This window comes from Zootoca vivipara, chromosome 10 (genome assembly GCF_965207765.1).
Source record: "Zootoca vivipara chromosome 10, rZooViv2.hap1.1, whole genome shotgun sequence".
In the NCBI taxonomy this organism is placed as follows: Eukaryota; Metazoa; Chordata; class Lepidosauria; order Squamata; family Lacertidae; genus Zootoca; species Zootoca vivipara.
In genome coordinates this window covers 45,823,094-45,843,622 of record NC_142593.1, presented here as the reverse complement: position 1 = coordinate 45,843,622, position 20,529 = coordinate 45,823,094, and the positions used below count along the sequence as shown (strand labels likewise).

Below are 20,529 nucleotides of genomic sequence, written 5' to 3'. Positions count from 1 at the left end.
CAAGCAGGGTAAATGTGTGCAAATTGTTCGGAAATGGAAGTCATTAAGGTCCATATTCCCTAGGCTTTTCTCTTGCCATTACAGTGGTACCTCTACTTACAAATATAATGTGTTCTGAACGCACATTCGTAAGTCGAAAAAAATTGTAAGTCGAATCCCATAGGAACGCATTGGGAGAAAAAATTCGTAAGTCGAGGCAACCCTATCTAAAAATTCATAAGTAGAAAAAATCCTATCTAAACCGCATCCAATATGGCGGACGGAGCTCCGTTCGTAAGTAGAAACATTCGTAAGTAGAGTTATTCGTAAGTAGAGGTACCACTGTATTTTAAATTGGCAGCCATTTCAGATGAGTAGAAAATTCATCCACATGGCAAAGATATACTAGACCAGGCATCCCCAAACTCAGCCCTCCAAATGTTTTGGACTACAATTCCCATCATCCCTGACCAATGGTCTTGTTAGCTAGGGGTGATGGGAGTTGTAGTCCCAAAACATCTGGAGGGCCGAGTTTGGGGATGCCTGTACTAGACCCATACACTCTCACTAAAACAGCAGAAGGGGAAACTTATCAAGTGAAGAGGTGTTGTGTGTGTTTGTAGTCAGTATTTATAGCGCTTTGTGCAATGTCCTAATTAATTTGTCTCCTGTTCTTGCCTGTAAGGAGTTGCAGTCCCTGTATTGCAGATCGAATGGCTCACAGAGAACAGCTTGTCTAAGGCCACCTGGTGAGCTCACTGGCAGAGGTGAGATTCAACTGGGAGAATTTCAAATGTGTAGCTCGAGGTGCTGATTGCTATGCTACACCCTAAGGGGCTTACATAGAATTTCCCAGTTACCTCCCATCCAGGTAGCTTGTAGCGCCAGGCACTCTTAGCTTCAGCAGCAGAACTGAAGCATGGGCCAAGACTTGAGCAGCTTCTTGTGGTCTTCATATATTGTAATAAAACTAGTGGGTGGTGCATTGTGAAAGGTATGGGGTACCTTGGGCCTAGAAGACAGATACAACCCTCTGGGGCTCTGCGTGGCTCTTGGGCCTTTTCCCAGGTTATGCCTCTCGCTCCCCAGGCTGCCTCTCTCACTGGTCCTGCTTCCCACCCCAAGTAGTTTAGCCGGGCTGGTATGTGACCTTGAACTCTGACAGTGGCTCCTGCTTGTCCGGGTGGAGGACGGAGGGGGGGGGGTGTAGAAACAAGCCTACTGTACAGTGGTAAAATTGGCATTCGTTGCTCCACCCGCCACCAGCATGTGGCCCTTGGAAAGTTGCCCAGAAGGGAATGCGGCTGAAAAAGATTCCCCACCCCTGCATTATGGCCCAGCTGCTGCTGCTATTGCTGTAACAAACACAGCACAGACACAACATCTCTATATAATGGTGCTATATTGCACTACCAAAACAGTGATGCAGCCGAACTGTTGCTGTGCCATAATTTTTTGTACCTATTCAGCTACCTCTCATCCAGGTTCCCGATCAGGAGCAAATGATCCCAGGATCAAATGATCCTAGGCTATTAAACGATCCCAGACAGAAGCTGGTGTGTTCTAAAACTTAACTTGTGCTCATATGCTTGAATTGCGAGACTAACGTGGTTGAGAAGGAAACGGCGAAGCGTCCCTGGAGCAGACCTGTTTTGTTTTTGTTTTGACATTTAAGGGTTAGAATTGAGAGATGTAGCAACTAGTTAAAAAGGGGGGGGATAAATCTTGGTCCAAGCACAGCTGTTGCAGTGCACACGTGTCGGCCACTTTTGAACTTGGTTTAATCCCACCTGCTTTTGCTCTAGTGGTAATAGTACGCTTATTCTGTATTGTATTAAATTAAAATGCAACATCAGCTCATTTCTTCTTCTTTTTAACATAGACTAATGTTTTTGTGTTGGACATCGGCAAGCGTGGACAATGAAACCTTCTGCACTTAACTTAGGTTAGTTTCTCACATTACCAGCTGAGGGCTCCCCAGCGTTGTAAATGATTGCTGATGAACTTAAACATGCCCAGAATAAAACAGCACCTGTTTAAATATTGAAAGTTAACCAGATGCTGGTTCTGAGAGTTGCTTGGTGGTGGCTGGGGAGAACCTTCAGTACCTTTCTGTCTGTAAGTTTTTAATCGATGGCCACCCAAGTTCTTAGTAATAAATCAGATACTTTGATGCCCAGCTCTTTTACGCACCATTGATTTTTCCTTGCAAGCATTTCAGATACAGTGGTACCTTGACTTACGAACGACTCGACAACTGAATTTTTCGACTTGCGAATGGGGGTAATGGCCGTGCGCTTACGAATGTCTCGACATCCGGAAGAAAACCGCGGCGGTTTTAGATAGGGATTTTTTGACTTACAATTTTTTAGATAGGGTTGCTTCGACTTACGAATTTTTCCGTTTCCATTGCATTCCTATGGGAAATCGCGTTTCCAATGGCGTTTTTCGACTTACGAATTTTTCGACCTACGAAGGTGCCTTCAGAACGGATTCAATTCGTAAGTTGAGGCACCACTGTAATGACTTTCCTAGCTAACAATGGCTTTAATACTCAAATGTTGTGCTGCCGTAAAATCTCTGACCATGTCGGGCTTCAGCACGTTGATATTTATAGCTCTTCCAGCATGTAATCATCCCTGAAGTCCTTCCACTGTTTTCTGGACTGGGCCAGTAAAGATCTGTGCAGGAACATGCAGCTGGGCCAGCAAATATATCGCCAAATATAGCAGGGGTGAGAAACCTCTGGCCCTCCAGATATTGCTGGACTACAACTCCCATCATCCTCTGACCATCAACCATGCTACCTGAGGCTGATGAGAACTGAACAATCACAGGTTCCTCATCCCTAAATCTGAGAACTGGAATGTAAATGTAGCAGGTTTTAGGCAGAATGAATTGCTTTTGTATTTGTTTTTGTTTGTTATTTACCTTTATCATCAGTATTGAAACTGTTTTCTTGAGTGGTTTGCAAACTACTCAAACTACCTTGTGAAGTAGCATAAGGACTCCTATAACAGCAAAATGGGCATTGTTGTGATCAGAACGTTGCTATATTTCCTCAACATTTTCACAAAAGGTGCTTATCACCAGCTTGGAAGTAATAGCAGCTTAAAATGTATGTACAGTAAGCAGTTGTTTTATTAAGTGGGAAAGTGTTTATAGGTTTTTCACAGGAAAGGCTGGCTCTTATTTATGTGGGGAAATATTTCTAGATGTTTCTGCGGGGCATTGATTTTGTGACTGTTGAAAATTCTCAAATATATGAAATGCTTAATGTGATTTGGCCCATTTTGTTTCCATAATGACATCAAGCTCCTCAGTGAGGAGAACACGCTCATGTCCCCAGCACATCCAATCCTGGAAAGTGTGGAATTTTCCAAACTTTGTGTGTAATGTTATATTTAGGACTGCACCAGGAATGAATGTGTGTTTCTTGGGAATTGGTAAACATCTTTAAGTGCTGCTATTTGAAACACAGCAATAAACAAAATAATTTATAGAGTTCTAAAAGTCCTAGGCTTTCATGTAAAAACAAAATTGGAATATGAGATGAATCATCAGGGGTTTTTCGATTTTTATCTGGCTTTTTTCTTACCACACATGGGATGTCTATTTTTGTGAATAAGCAAGATGGAGCTGAGTGATATTAAATTCCCACACAGCAGGTGTTCTATGTCCCTAGCCTCTCTCTCTCCTTGCCCCCACCCCCTCTTTCAGAAATGGAATTGCAGCCAACCTTGAAATTTAGCAGTCTTGAGTTTTGTGATTTGTCATCGGAGCCAGTAGTGTGGTTTATCTTGCAGCTGGTTTATTGTAAGAAAGTTCCTTTACCGGATCTTGCTCTTTCCATCTCTTAGCTACCCAACTTAACACTTGAACAACTTCTTATTTTAATAGCATTCCTTGAAAATGTTTATCTCCAACTTCCTAGGACTGTCTCAATAATGCCATCTGGAACTAGGCTTTTCATATATGTGTGTGTGTATGTATTTTAATTTAATTTAATACATTTGCTATATCTCAAGTAATTCAGGGGTATATACATGCTTCTCTGTACCCTTCCATGTTACCTCACAACTCTCCTGTGAGATAGTCAAGAACTGTATCTCCCAGTGAAGGGAACAGGTTTAGTCCCCATTTGCTTTCTCCCATACCAATGACCGATTTCATAGAAAGCTTCCTTATACCAGATCAAACTACTTGCTCTTCCCCTGTTTGTCATTCATATGTGAAGTAAAGAGAAGTAAAGCACTGTGTTCGGGTACAGTTCTGCTTTGGCTGCAAAACTCATCCTGTACCCTTGGCAGTGAGTGCGATAAATGTATAAAGCATCTAGAATCATAGAATTGTCGAGTTGGAAGGGACCCCGAGGATCATCTAGTCCAACGCCCTGCAAAGCAGGAATCTCAGCTAAAGCATCCATGACAGATGGCCACCCAACCTCTGCTTAAAAACCTCCAAGGATGGAGAGTCCACCAACTTCTGGGGGAGTCAACAGCTCTCATTGTCAGAAAGTTTTTCCGGAGGTTTAGTGAGAATCTCCTTTCTTGTAACTTGAATCCATTGGTTCGGAGCCTACCCCCCAGAGCAGGAGAAAACAAGCTTGCTAGCCCTTTAGATACCGGTATTTGAAGATGGCCACCATATTTCTCCTCAGTCTCCTCTTTTCCAGGCTAAACATACCCAACTCCCTCAACTGTTCCTCATAAGGCTTAGTTTCCAGGCCCTTGAGCATCTGGCTTGCCCTCCTCTGCACACATTCCAGCTTGTCAATGACTTGGTATATGGCAACTTCCTATGTTTGCAACTTTTGACCTATCATAAAAATGAACATTTTGCTAGCATTTGAGCCAGTGGGCGCTGGTTTCTTGGGGTGTATGGGGCACAGCCCCACAAACCTCATTCTCCCCCTCCATTCGCCCCCACCTGCCAGGCTTACAATCAGTTCAGCAGATGGTACTGCCTGTCACCTTGCGCCTCTTAGGTCTCAGTGTCACCCCTTGTGGAGCCCAGGAGGGAGGAGAACAGGGACAAAACTAGGATGAGTTGCCTCTGACGCTCATTGACTCTGTCTCTATCCGCTGGCTCTGACTTCATTTACCCTGCCTTCTACCCTACCAGTTCCTGTGGGCAACATCCACCACTCTTTGAGTAAGGATGCTCTTTTCTGAGTGTCCCCTCAATCTGAGGTTTAGAGGGTGGCCTCAAGAGAGGGCCTTTTTAGTGGCATCCCCTTCCAAGTTGCTCTTAGGAAACTGCCTGATGCCCACTTTGTTGACTTCCCAGTGCCATTCTAAGACATTTTTGTTCACCCTCGTTATTTTAGTCCCTCTGGTATGGTTATTGGGTCAGTTCTGTCAGTTGCTGGTTGTTTTTAGCTCCTTCCAATATCATTGTGCTGGTGTTTTTGTATTTGGGTTTAATGCTGAGTTGGATTAATTGTGCATTGTAACATGGTTAAATTATGCTTTATTTCTTAAATGCCTAAATAGTTAATTTGATGAGGGATTTAACACGTAGTAAGTAACAAACAGATACATGATCCTAAAGGAAAAACTCCAGTGCATCTTCAATGAAAACAAAAGCCATTTTGCTTCACTCATTGTGGTCAGGGGTCTAAAATCAGTCCACAATACCGCACCACCCTCATAATTGCTTGCAAAGGGAGGCAAATTTAGAACAGTCAAGTGAATTAGATTGTGACAGTCTCGGAGAGAGAAAACAAAACTTTCAGCTTGCTGTTGATCCATTTTCACCAAGCAGATGATTTCTGCAACCATGACCATGGTGCACAAAAGCCGGAGATGAAAGTTATTAGTCTGAACACCTCCTGCGTCATCACAGTGTTATACAAACATTTTGTGCTCTGTACACAGCTAATGCTGGCCAGGCTGTAGTTTTCTGAGCAGCTGGACTAGTAGAGAAGTCACGCCAAGGCCAATACCAGACATTTGAATAAACAGCACATATCATTGGTTTTTGTTTAGATTACAGCATTTGTCTTCACCATTTCAAGACCACCTGACAAGGAGCACAGGCAGTTAAACTACTACACGTCTGTGTTGGTACTCTAGCTTTTGTTTTTAAGCAGGAGATCACTCTGATTTAATGGGCAAGCCTGAAGCTCTTTGCTCTTCTCCATTTATTCCCATTTGGGGCCAAAGATAGTATTGAGAGGCATCGTCTAAACCAGCATCTGTGTGATGTATTTAAGGCTTCCGTCTTGCCTGGGAGAAGTCCCATTCAGCTCATGAGACTTATCTCTAGAGGAAATATGCTTGGGATTGTGTTTAGACCTTGGAGATTGAAAGACCACTAGGTCCCACAGTGTGAAAATAGTTCATTTCCAAAAAGATTAGGGTGGCATGCATAATTCTCTTCTTTCCTTCCAGCACTCATTGAGCCTTACAGCAATGGTGTAAAGTAGGTTAAGTTGAGATAGAGGGTGACAGGCTCAAGGTCACCCAGTAAACTTCATGGTTAAGTGGGAGATTTGAACCTGGGGCTTCCCAGTCCTAGTTAGACACTTGAACTTCTATGCTACACTCACTCACGTAGCTCACAAATTGATTTAGAACTGAACCCAGTGGGAGGTTTCTCTTTGCTACCGCTGTAAGGAGTATTCTTGCAAATGAGTCATAGCAAGAAATTTGAAGGTAACAGGGATGGTCAGGCAATGGGACATGCTGTGAGTGTTTGCAATTCAGTGAGAATCAGCAAAACCTGAATATAAGTGCTCTGATGTTTTAGAGCTTTCTGTTTAGCTCTTCGTTAAATAATTATAAAGGATCTTACTAAAACGAAAATTTAAAAAATAGGGTCCCACCAAGTGCCCCACAAGCCGTTCCTAAGCCAGGAAAACTGAAGCCCACACTGCAAGGTGGGCATCCATCTATCTCAGGAGAGAATGGAGGAGTGCGCCCGGTTGTGGTCCTGCAGATGAGTTATGGCGTTTCTTCTCTCTGAGCTTTTCACAGCAGTCATTCTTCCTGCAAGACAAGACTGTAATACAGGGGTGGTAAGATGGAGCAAAAATTACTGGCAAACCCTGTCCCTTCTACGTGGTTGGTATGCAGAGAAAGATATTATGTAGGCCATCATTGCTTCCCTTGCTTGTGTGTTACATCTTGCATCCATTGGTTAGGACACTGGTGGGAGCAAGTTGCGCTACTTATCAGCAGTTGGGTGGAGTGATGCCAGCAGGCTTTTCTTTTATTGTCGCCGAAAGGGATAGGTGGTTTTTCTAAGCCAAAAAACAGAAAATTCAGAAAAGGGTCCTGCAAATATCAGTGGCAGGACTTGGCCTCCGCAGGCTCTCTGTGGCCGTAGCAAGGAGACCAATAAGCAGTTGAGAGCAGTTAACCCAGCTGCAGTGCTGAGCCTCTCTGCTCTCCAGGACCAGAAGGACCAGGAATTGGAAACATGTGTTCTACTACTGAGTTACGGCTTCCTTTGAGTCCTAAAGGATGTGAGTCTGATACCTTCTTTCCAGAAGTGTGCTAAGAAATTGCAACGTGGAATGTGTTAATGCCCTATAAAAGGTTGGGTTCTTTAGCTTTAAACACCCTTGGTGCCTGGTTCGTTTTATGTTTAATGCGCACATGTTTTAACTTGCCTCTTGTAGGACCACTGTGTGACTCAAATGTATACACCAAGACCCCGCACAAGACCCCTTTATATCAGTGGTTCAGACAGCTTCGTGCACCCAGCAGGGACCCTGGATAGAGTTGTCTCCTCTGCTGAAGTGACCTGAAAAGCCCTTTCACATGCTAGACCTTCTGGACTGGCACTGCATTTCTTACCAGCCCATTGCTGAGTTAGACACAGGCATATCTCTACAGACAGGATCCTTTTTTTCCTGACCCTCTTAGGCTTCATTCTAGCTGAATCTTAAGTTTTAGCACTTTGCAGCCGCAGTCGTGATGAAGAAACTGAGTCAACCGCTTTTGCTGGTTGATCTCAGCCTAGATTCTGCCTTACAAGTGTAATTATTATATGTTTATGAGATAGCAAAGCACAAAAATATAATCTTAGTTTTTAAATTTTGAAGTTATAGCTGAAGCCTTAGAGGACATTGTTTAGATTTGGAAACAGCAGAGAAAGAGTTAATTTCACAAAATGCAATTTCTGACATGACATTAAATAGTATTCCTGGAGGCCCTTGGCTTAATGTTACTATGAAAATTCAGTGTGTGTGTGTATCTCTGCTTTTTATCTCCGGTTGTCTTACTGATGCTTTATTCATTCTGCATATTTTAATCATGCATTTGGGAACACTTTTCCGGGAATTGCAGAACTTTTTTCAGTGGCCCTGAAGAATATATACAACTGTTGCTGAAAAGATGAGCAAGTTCTTGTTTTTAAAGGGCAGGGGTTAGCCTTGGAATGATTTTGTTGGGTTTTTTATATATAAAGTATGTGCGTTAGGTTAGGTGCAGTCCAGAGAACGATAAGTACACTCGTCCCATTGAAATACATGCTAGATCTTTAAAGGTCTGCTTCTAAGCATTGTCACTGCTGAATGTCCCCCCCCCCCCCCAGATCATACCTGTTAGTAGTAGTATAACTTGTTCATCTAATCAAGTTCTCATGTGTATCAGGAAAATAAATGCAATTGCCGGCATGGCAAAAGAGCATATTCTCACTTCAAATGGGAATGGGCTGGTAGATTGCATGTTGCACCAACACTCTGATCCTTGTTTAGAAATCTCAAGAGCTACAGGCTTAATTACAAACACAAACTTATGTGTTAACCTAAATCTCGTGGCCTTTCTCTAGGAGATAGTCACACTGTGTGTTTTTCTTCCTTTTAACAAGTATGACTACATCCAGGCATTTGCTGATTGAATTCAGTCTGTTAATTTTGTTTGAAAATTAAGTTTGTTTGCATGCATCTAAAACTAGTTAGCCTATTCTTTGCCAGAGATACATATGGGGTCTACTATTGCCAGCATGCTCTGTACCTCTTATTGCCAATAAGGCAATATGGCAGGTGGAATGCAGGGTGAATCTGTTTGAAAAAAAGAATAGAAGGCAAAAGCTCGCAGTTCTGTGTGAGTTTTATGCCTGAGGTGGTTGCAAGTGCAAGGGAACAGCCCCTTTGGCACTCCACGACTCAAGACCCAGAATCTTGAAGAATTGCACCTCTGTAGTAACATGTGGTTATATACACATTTACATAGAACACATGCTTGGGGCTGTTTATAGGCTCGGTAACAATTCTATACACACAAAAAAAATAGGTTTGGGGTCAGTCTAAAACTTCAAACAACTTAGCAATTCTTGAAATCTCAGATCTGGGGAAAAACCAGACTGAATTGTTTTGCAAAATAAATTGGTAATCTAGAGATTATTACCAAGCCTACACATGTTCTGATCACACATGACAGGCAGAGGGCCTCCTCGGTAGTGGCTCCCACCCTGTGAAACACCCTCCCATCAGATGTCAAGGAAATAAACAACTAGCTGACTTTTAGAATACATCTGAAGGCAGCCCTGTTTTGGGAAGTATTTAATGTTTGATGTTTTATTGTGTTTTTAACACCCTGTTGGAAGCCGCCCAGGGTGGCTGGGGAGGCCCGGCCAGATGGGCGGAGTATAAGTAATAAATTATTATTATTATTATTATTATTATTATTATTATTATTATTATTACATGTAAATGTACATGTAAACAAATGTCACAATGGAGGTGTTTTTCCCCCCAAGATCCTGGGCGTAGCGTCATGACGCACCAGGGAGACATTACCTTGCATTTCATTCACAAAGGGGAAATACAGAGTCCGATTTGTCTAAAAGTCAGGTTTCCATTTATTTAAAAAAGTTGAAAAAGTAAGTACAAAATAAAGGTAAAGGGACCCCTGACCATTAGGTCCAGTCGTGACCGACTCTGGGGTTGCGCGCTCATCTCGCATTATTGGCCGAGGGAGTCGGCGTACAGCTTCCAGGTCATGTGGCCAGCATGACAAAGCCGCTTCTGGCAAACCAGAGCAGCACATGGAAACGCCATTTACCTTCCCGCTGTAGCGGTTCCTATTTATCTACTTGCATTTTGACGTGCTTTCGAACTGCTAGGTTGGCAGGAGCTGTACAAAATACAAAGACAGTTAATCAGTGTAATGTTCATGCAGAGTTCCCAGATATCACCTGCTTAAACTTGTTTATTTCTTTGGGGAGGGTGACACACACACAGAGAGAGAGAGAGAGAGAGACAGACAGACAGACAGACAGACAGACAGACAGACAGACAGACAGACAGTAGGGAAGCTTAATCAGTAAGTACCATTACAATGAAAGGAGAGAAGCACTAGACATCTTGCAGGTTGTACACAATAAGGAAACTTGAAATCCAAATTGCATGGGTTTGGACCATGTGAGGTCAGCAGGATCTGATCAGAAAACTGGAAAGAAATCGAGGAATGAGGGAAACCAAAGGATGAAAGCACCCAATATTACCTGCTCCAAAGTGCAGAGAAAGAGTAGTGATGGCTGAGCTTGACAGGCATTGTGGTCCCAAACATCTGCATGGCACCAAGTTTGTAAAGGTTGACGGACACCATAGTCTGCTTCCTTGGTTGTGCATGCAAGAACCTACACTTTGCACAGGGAAGGTCAAGAAGATAAGGGCATGCTCAAAATAACAGCAAGGCAGAGCACCCCAGTAGCAAGATAAAATGCTTTTAATAGTACATCATATTCCTCCTTATTTTTTTATTGTATTGCTGCCTAAAATACTGTGTTTTGTAGGGTGTCTCAGGGAGGTGTTAACAGTTTTACTGGCCTTTCTGCACCTTAGGATGTTGCTAGTCTAAACCCTCACATTACTCTACACGGCCTTTTGAAACACAAGCAATATGATGTATGCTCTGCACTTTGGTTCATTCTGCGGCAGTGGAACTTTACTGTCAAATCTCTCCATATTGAGATGTACGTGCAGGGGTGTCAGTTTGATTTAGCATCTACTGGCAAATGTTCCGCTCTCCCAGAGTTGAACTCTGAGATAAGATGCAGATCTTCCTTCATCATCATAAAACTACTAGACTGTGTCCATTCTTTCTGCCCAAAATAAACACCTGGCTTGTAGTACTTTATTTCTTCTGTTGTGCAAACGATCAGGCACAAGGTTAGTAGGAAGTCGGGGGGGGGAGGGAGAGTAAAAGTGTATGTAAGCACCAAATAGTGCTTTCAATACCATCCACTCTGTGTGTGTGTGTGTGTGTGTGTGTGCTAAAATGCTAGAACCAAACACACTTGTAGCTGAGAATTAAAGTGAAAGCTAGATGACTGCTGTGTTAGCTAAATTCACATACCCTGAGCCAAAGCAGGCCAGAGCCCCGACCGTGCTGAGTCCAAGTGGTTTCTGTACAAGTGGTTCATAGGCAAACCGCAACAGTTGGGTGCAGAAGCCAGAGTAGTGATTCACATCTGAGAGAGGAAATATTCATCCACTATAAAGATTGGTAGCATATAACCTCTAGTATTTGTGCCTGCACATCTTGAGTAGAGCAGAGGATAGCCCCAAGCAGTTCCAGTTTTCTGCACATAGTGGGTTTCCGTGTGTTGACTGGATGCTACTTTGTAGACCAGAAGAAGACAATCTTTTTCTCTTTTTTAACCACATAAACACCTGCTGGATCAGGCCATTGCCCCATTTGTCCAACATCTGGATCTCACAGTGGCCAACCAGATGCCTATGGAAAACCTGCAAGTTGGGCCAGAGTACCGTAGCACTCTTCTCACTTGTGAATCCCAGCAGCTGGTATCTCAGGCATGCTATCTCTGGCAGTGGAAGCGGAACATTGATTTTGTGACTAATAGCCATTGATGGGTGGCGCTGTGGTCTAAACCACAGAGCCTAGGGCTTGACGATCAGAAGGTCAGCAGTTTGAATCCCTGCCACGGGGTGAGCTCCCGTTGCTCGGTCCCAGCTCCTGCCAACCTAGCAGTTCGAAAGCACGTCAAAGTGCAAGTAGATAAATAGGTACCGCTCCAGCGGGAAGGTAAACAGCGTTTCCGTGCGCTGCTCTGGTTCACCAGAAGTGGCTTAATAATGCTGGCTACATGACCCAGAAGCTGTCTATGGACAAACGCCGGCTCCCTCGGCCTATGGAGCGAGATGAGTGCCGCAACCCCAGAGTCATCCTCAACTGGATCTAACGGTCAGGGGTATCTTTACCTTTACCTTTAGCCATTGATAGCCTCTCCTGGATAGTGTTGTTAGCTGTTTGTTGCTATCCACCACTCTCCTGCCAGAATGGCATAGGAAAAAGTATTTGGGAAACATCATAAGTTATAGCGTGTTGATAAAGAAATATCTCTCTCTTTTTCTGTCTCTCTCTCTCTCTGTCACACACACACACAACACACAACACAATTATTAACACTCCCATGTTTTGTTGTTATTCCTCAGATGCACCTGCCTCTAAGGTCATTATGAGATAGTACCTTGCTTTTTGCTACTCTCTGCTGGCACCTGTTTCAGCCTTGCTGTGAATCTTGCACTTTCCTCCCCTGAAATATGAAACCGCAGCCTGGTCTTGTTTTTATCATTTATATCATTTCACACACACACACACACACACACACACACACCCTGACCACAGCTCCTGAAGCTACATTGAATGTTTCTGCCAAAGTTCCCTTAAATGCAGATCACAGCCTAGCAGGTGGTGTAGACAATTGCCATTGGAATTGCAGGAGTGGACAGCTGCAAACTCTCCCTCCCCACGATCTGTCACCCCAATTCTCCCCACACCTCCAGTGGCTTTTTTTTAAAAGTGCAAATAGCCATTGTGCTTTTAACATTCCATCTAGTTTGGCCTGGAGCAGCTTGCTGGGTAATACAGGAAGTTGCTTTCAGAAAGGGATGGAGGTTCTCACACAGTCTCCAGATGCCAGCGATTATGTGGAAATCCAGCCACCAACCACTCCATTACCTTGCCCGAAAAGAGAACATTTGAAGCTGGGTGGTAATTGCCCCTCTTTAACCAGAGTCTCGCTACTGCCTTCTTAAGGGCAGCTGCCAGCACTCCCTCGAGGAGGTGTTCACAACTTCTGAGGTGCACGCACACAGCCCAGACATGAAAGATTTCAGCAGCTGGGAAGGACAAGGATCAAGGAGACATGGGATAGGTCTCATCCGCCCAAGCAGATTGGCTGTATCATCAGGTTCTAGAACTTAAAGGTATCCATAATAATATCCAGACAATAATATATCCAGATTCCAGATATTACACTACTCCCAACCACCTCCAACTCCAACACTATAGCAACTATGGCTCCCGAGTTGCAGTAGTAGTAGTAACAACAACAACAACAACAACAACAACAACAACAACAACAACAACAGTAATAATTTATTACTTATACCCCGCTGATCTGGCTGGGTTTCCCCCAGCCACTCTGAGCGGCTTCCAACAGGAGATTAAAACTGCATTAAAACATCAGTCATTAAAAAAACGTCCTTAAACAGGGCTACCTTCAGGTGTCTTCTAAACGTCAGATAGTTGTTTATTTCCTTGACATCTGATGGGAGGGCGTTCCACAGGGAGGGCGCCACCACCGAGAAGGCCTTCTGCCTGGTTCCCTGTAACCTCACTTCTCGCAGTGAGGGAACCGCCAGAAGTGCCCTCGGAGCTGGACCTCAGTGTCCGGACCGAACGATTGGTGTGGAGATCATGGATGTGATCGGCTTGATCTGCAAAATACATAGTTAATCCTTTGCAGCAGGCCTTTGGATTTTGCTTCCCTCATTTATATGCACATTTAGCAGAGAACTGATTAAGGCTACATACCCAACAAGCTGTCCTGGTGCACAGAACTGTGAATCATTACTCACTTTCACTGTTTTGGCCGTGGTTGAGTGTTGCATGTTTACAAAAGGTTTAGTAAAGCTATTTTTGTCTTTATAAACTATGTATGTTTATGTGATTTTCTAAGGTTTGCCTTGATTAAAATGTTAGCTGCTGGACTGAGAAAGGTCCTTATGGAACGGCTTGCATTTTGTGATAGTCAGACACTTTGAACTGTACATTTTTATATAGAAAAAACACACATTAAAGACGGTAAAGGGGGAGGGGACTTTCTCCATCATGCTACATGAAAAGGATCTTTCTAAATACAGTAATGTGTGAGAAGGCTCAGACTGATGAGAATTCCATTGAGCTGAATCTTTTTGCTTTTACTTTCCCTAACAAAATCACCAAGCTTTTGCCTCTGTGCATGTTTTGTTTTCAAGCCACGTGAAAGAAACGTAGCCATGGCATTTTAAATAGTTGCATTAATAAACATCAAAGGCACAGTTGATCCCTTCCATGCATGCACAGTTCTTAGAGTAGGAGCACATACCAACATAGGACTTTCCCTGTTGAGTTCTTTCCCTGTTGACCCTTGTCTGAGCACATGTACTTCCAGGCACACTGCAATGCATGCTGGGAAGCCTATGTACTTCTCCTGTTCTGGTAGCACTGTGTGGGCATAACCTGTACATACATAAGTTTCTGTAGGAGGTTTGCCTAGACCAAGCATCCCCAAACTGCGGCCCTCCAGATGTTTTGGCCTACAACTCCCATGATCCCTAGCTAATAGGACCAGTGGTCAGGGATGATGGGAACTGTAGTCCAAAACATCTGGAGGGCCGAAGTTTGGGGATGCCTGGCCTAGACTTCCATTTGCTGATAATGACTGGGTACATTGTCATGTACCCAGCACAACGTGCGCCTTCCCAAAGGAAGTAAGGTAAAAGGACTGTGTTTGTTACCTAGAATGTCTCCATTTTAAGGGACAGGTCAGCTAAGACTGCTGAGTTGTAGATAGGGTATTGATATGAGATTTTAGCTAACGACTAGTGGTTTAGAAACCGAGTTAATCGTAGTAAACTTAATAAATAATAAAATTAGCATATTGTGTTACTCTTCTTTTCTGGAAAGGTGTCCAGTACATCAGCCAGACTAATCAACATGGTGGTGGTTGCTCTTATAAATAAGTTAACAGCTGGAGTAACACAATGACATGTACTCAGTACTCAGATTAATAAATGATAAACCCTTTTTCTATTGCCAAAGGGAAGTAGACTATCTTATAGCGATGGCAACCAGCAGGGCATCGACTGGATTATATCAAGGATCATTGCTTCAGTCCTGATTGGGTGTAATTGTGACCACCCCGGTCACTTCTTCTTCTTCTTCTTCTTCTTCTTCTTTTGGCAACTGCTTTTATTTTCACTTCATTATAGGCCAAAAGCAATAGTAATGGCAACAGAGAGAAAGAGAAAAGATCAGAGCAAAAAAAGGAAGGAAAAGAAAGGAGAGAGAGGGAAAGGCATCATATTTGCATACAATTGCACTTCATAAGCATAGCATCCAGGAATGTTTTTCCAAAGGAGTCCATGAGAAGAGGGCAGCATGATTGTGTTCCTTTACTTTCATATATTCAATAATTGGATGCCAAACTTTAGAAAATGTTGTCCATTTTTGGCTGGTGTAAGGTTCAGGCATGTGTTGTTCTCTTTTCCATTAAAGCAGTGGTCCAGGTCTGGAGATGCTGGTAGTCTTGCAAGTCTCCTGTAGCTGACTTCCAGTGTTGGGCCACTGTGAGCCTGGCTGCTGCAAACGGGAATCAAAGTAGTTCTTTATTAAAACCCTCGGTTTCTGAGCCATCCAGTAAGGATAAAAGGATCATCTTCAGGTCCATAGGTAAAGATTGGGATGGGATGTGGCCTATTTCATAAAATGTTTTCTTCCAGAAAGACTGAATAACAGGGCAAAGCCACCACATATGCGAGCATGTACACATCCCTCCATACCACCTACAGGAAGCTGGACTTGTTTAAGTGATTCTTCTCAAGGTGTGGGAGGACACAGGTACTGCCTGTGGATAACCTTATATGCATTCTCCAAATGCGTGCTGAGATGGTTAGAAATAAAGGTTTGTCCCAAATGGCTTGCCACTTTTCTGAGTCAATAGTTTCCCAAAGTTGTTTTAAGATATCTGTAGAACCCAATGAGGCTGCCAATAGAATCCTATATATATTGGAGAGCAATCCTGTATCACATACTGAATTTTGTCTTAACATATTTTCAGTACTAGTCAAGTTGCACGAGCCCAGACTTCAGGGTTGGAGAATTTGATGGATGAATGTGGTATTTCTGAATATTTTTCTTTCAGTAATTCTCTTGTCACTGAAGTAATGTTTCTGTAGAAACCACTGATCTGTGTTTTAAATTGTTGCATCTTACCTTGGGAATAAAATCCTGGATTATGTAAAAAAGGAGATTCATTCGGTTATTGTATGCAACTGGTAGCAGGTACTGCCAATCTCTCAGGCAAGATGTGGGGAAAGGTTTTGTATCTATGTTTAATAATATTTGCCTGTAAGAATCCAGTTGTTTATCATCTTCGTCTGGTTTGGGTAGTATTGTAATGATAAGAGTACCTGGGATGGGTCCACCTCGCCTAATAGCATGAAACAAAACACCTAGAAAGGGGGAGAGCTCAGTGTTGTATTTTTTTATTATTATACCCTCCCATATAGCCATCACTGCCAGGAGCATTTCCTGGTTTCAGATTCTTTATTGCACTGAGGATATCTAAATGATTGGTTTAAATATTCCATGTGGACTCTGTCCAGTTAACGTACCCTCAATTTGTCCAGGCATATACTTGCTGTCTCCAAATTTGTATCAAAATTTTAATATAATTTTCCAAAAAGTTGTGTAAAATAATTCAGAATATGTTTGGTTTGATATACTTTCCCATTCCACCCCTATTTTTTAAAGAGTATAAATGGTGCGGTTTTTCATTTCTGTTTTAATTTATTCTTCTTCTACACTGTGTCTCGCATCCATCTTTGGACACATGCCTCTTCAAGCTCTCTCCGCACTGTCTGATGTTTGCTTCCTACATCCACATAAGTCCTGGTGTTGGTTCTAGATTGCCCCTTTACCCATAGAGCTTCCTTCAGGAGCCCTATGCAGAGACCATGCAAAGGACTCTGAAGTTGGGACTAAAGTGAGTGCCATTAGAGGAGATAAAGTTCTGCTGCCTGTAGCTTGTGTGAAATGTCCTATTTTCTAGCAATACATCAAAAGTCACCATGTTAATCCTTTAATTTAATTCAGATGCTAAATGTTAGCCATGTGTGTTGATTTCATGGCCAGACTCATTTTGTTTGCTAAAACGATAAATATAATGTTTTCCTTTTGATCCAGGTTTGTAGTTTACATATCTGGAGCATTCTCCGTTTATCAGCGGTAGATTTTTTAAAACTACCATTGGAAAACAAGAGAATCCACTCAGCCTGAATCACAAAATCAAGCCTTTTTATAATTGGATCCCAGATGTCTTCTGAAAAACATGTCTCTTGAAAACTCAGTGACATCGTCAACATTCAGTTGCACATTTAATCAAAAGCTTTCTTGGGTGCCTTTTGTGTTTTCATTGGTGGTTGCATTTTTTAAAGTTGTGGATTGGACTTTGCAGCCCATAGTTTTCCCCATTCATTCAGCTGTAAATGGAGACATGATGAATTGCTGGGACAGCCAAACACAGTGGGAATCTCTTTGTGAACAGAACAGAGAGCTCTGATGTATACTGACTGTACTAGCCCATAAATGGTCTATGTAACTCTGGACAGATTTTTATAGGGAGACCCAATATGCAAGAAATAATGGTGTCCTTCTTCAGCTGATTGCTTTCAACTTTAAGCCATGGCTGCTTTGCTCTGTTTTCTTTCACATTCTTGTGAATTACATCTGGAGCAGAATGTTCTTTGTCGAAGCTGGTGCAAAACAGAACACAGCAAGGCCCAGGCTATTCTTGCTGTATAAATAGCACTGGCATGGAGCATGGGTAGGCAAACTAAGGCCCGGGGGCCGGATGCGGCCCAATCGCCTTCTAAATCCGGCCCGCGGACGGTCTGGGAATCAGTGTGTTTTTACATGAGTAGAATGTGTGCTTTTATTTAAAATGCATCTCTGGGTTATTTGTGGGGCATAGGAATTCGTTCATACACACACACACACACACACACACACACACACACACACACAAACACAGTCCGCCCCCCCCCCCAAGGTCTGAGGGACAGTGGACCGGCCCCCTGCTTTAAAAGTTTGCTGACCCCTGGTGGAGTGTCCCAGTTTTATTGGCCTTCTAGGTCAGCTAAGTAGGACTCCAATTGTGCCTCACCACTTGTGGGACAGGAAGGAGGCATCATGGAATGCAACAATGCCAGGGCAAAAGACAGTGGAGGAATCCAATAGTACCAAATAGCAATTTCAGTTTTCTGAGTGCTGCTGCTTATGTAGCCAAAATGCCACCTTCCCCACCCCACACTCAAGGGAGAGGCTTTTAGCTTGGTTGAAGGAACATGAGACCTACAGAAGTACAGGAGATTGCAATAAAGAATTATCAGGGGAACCTCCTTCTCAGCCACCCAATGAGGACTGAGTGCTGTGGAATACTGACTGTTGTGGGAGGGCAGAAAACCAGTGGAGAGGGAAAGTGGAATGGAATATTTTTAAGGAGGCTGGGTGCAAGCCAGCTAGCCATGAATCAGAGCACCCTGGACTGCAAAATCTTATGGCAGGTACCACTTCATTACTAAGAATATTTATGCTACTTGGGGAGGTGGTTCTCATAATTGTGATGATTTTCTTCTGGTTTGGCTGATTGTGCTGTGTTTTTATTTTTCTTATGTTTTATTGATTGCAATCAATATTGATTGCAATCAAAGCTTATTCTTTTCTCTATCTCTGCACGTTGGTGTAAGGGGATAAATGAATTGAATTAATAATAAAATAATAATAACAAGTGTCAAGATAATTGCAGTATCAAATCAAAAGAGATTAAGGGATCTCCCCCCCCCCTTTCCCAGATTCCTAAAAGATGCAGTTGTCCTTATTTAGGTGGACTAACTGGACTGTCAACTGGGAAAATGTAAATAAGGTCCTGGGTTTTGTTATCTGGACAAGAATTCTCCAACGCTGCTGCTGCTGATAATTATAATAATTATTTTATTATTTATATGCCACCCGTCTGGCTGGGTTGCCCCCGCCACTCTGGACAGCTTGCGGCAAAGTATTGGTACACCATAAAACATCAAACAATAAAAACTTCCTTACACCGGGCTGTCTTCAATGTTGACTTTTCCATATGTAGTTGGTCCATTTTAGACAGTGCTTAATTGCTGTCAATGATGGCACTTTACTAGTAAGCCTCAGTGAAATGTACTAATGCAGTGATATGGTTGAGTTGTAAGTATTTATACTGGCTTATGTCAGCATCTGGGTGGCATTAAACCTGTTTAATCATTGTAGCTGCCCAGGACGTGTATTTGCTTAAAGAAAGGAAGAAAAAAGAAAGTGGTAGACATTTGCTTTTAATTATTGGCAAAAGACACACTAAGGCCAGTGTCCAAGCATGATTTCTCTGACTTGGTACAAACTTGTAAGATGGACCACGATTGCCCCTGGGATCCTGTGTCTGAAAAACTGGAAAATCAGTTGCTGATGTTGTTTGAACCCCTTGTGTTTCTGGCCACCTGATTTGTATTTATAGACAAACCTGGCAGTATGGCATGTTTTGTATATTCATCATACACAATGCCCTTTGGGTGCCGTTTCCTGACCTTAGGATCTAGTGTCCGTTCTCCTGTGCCCCTTGGAGACCAGAGGTCTATAACATTTGCTCACATACAGCCCTGGTACCCATGAATCCTGTCAGCAACCGTGGCTCTATTCACCCCTCAAGCCTCAGTGTCCCTGATGCTTATAATCGAAACAAAATAAAAAAATTCCTTCCACCTTAGAGACCAACTAAGTTTGTTATTGGTATGAGCTTTCGTGTGCATGCAAACTTCTTCAGATGCCAGAATTATTATTATTTTGTTTCGACTATGGCAGACCAACACGGCTACCTACCTGTAACCTGATGCTACCGGTCAGCTTCAACATCCCTTTTGTTTCTTCTGCTTATGCAGAGAAAATAGTTGGTGAAACTATAGGGATTTGTAATCTTTCAGAGAGCACATAAGGGGGCACACATTTTCTCTCACATTTTCTCTCAAGCACCACCTACAATTTGGCCTCATGTTAATGGGGTTGTAGTCTCACCCATCTCTCTTAACCTAGTAAAGTGTACCCACACTAGTCCTTGCTCGGTCCCTGCATGAGGGTGGATGCATATGCACAAGGACTTTCGAATGTTTTCGGTTCATACAGAATTCCGCTTCCCCTTGCCTTCTGCACTTCTTCAGATGGTTTGCTGGATGCAGAATCCATGTTTAATCTCAAATTGCAATAAGGAACTCCTTTTTAATTTTTTTAAAATCATGCATGCATGTTTTTCTCCATGTACAAAGGAGGGCAGGCTAGGATTTGTGCATTTTCAGTTGCTGAATTTTGTGACGGGAGAAGGTTGCTATGCACAGCCCAAAAAGCAATATCAAAATAGCTTTGTCTACACAACTACCTAAAAACAAAGAAATTATTTCTTTCTTTTCATCTGGTCACCTCTCTCTCTCTCTCTCTCTCTCTCTCTCTCCCCCCC

The 20,529-nt window shown here is 42.9% G+C and overlaps 1 protein-coding gene and 1 long non-coding RNA gene across 2 annotated transcripts in view; both read left to right on the top strand.

Moving 5' to 3' along the window:
- Window positions 1–20,529, top strand: part of WDR70 (WD repeat domain 70) — a 113,957-nt gene that overhangs the window by 33,408 nt on the left and 60,020 nt on the right. The window lies entirely within an intron of this gene.
- On the top strand, window positions 664–3,486 carry LOC148684462 (uncharacterized). The gene is made up of 2 exons (XR_015945988.1): window positions 664–746; window positions 1,862–3,486. It is a non-coding gene; the product is annotated as an uncharacterized LOC148684462 (long non-coding RNA).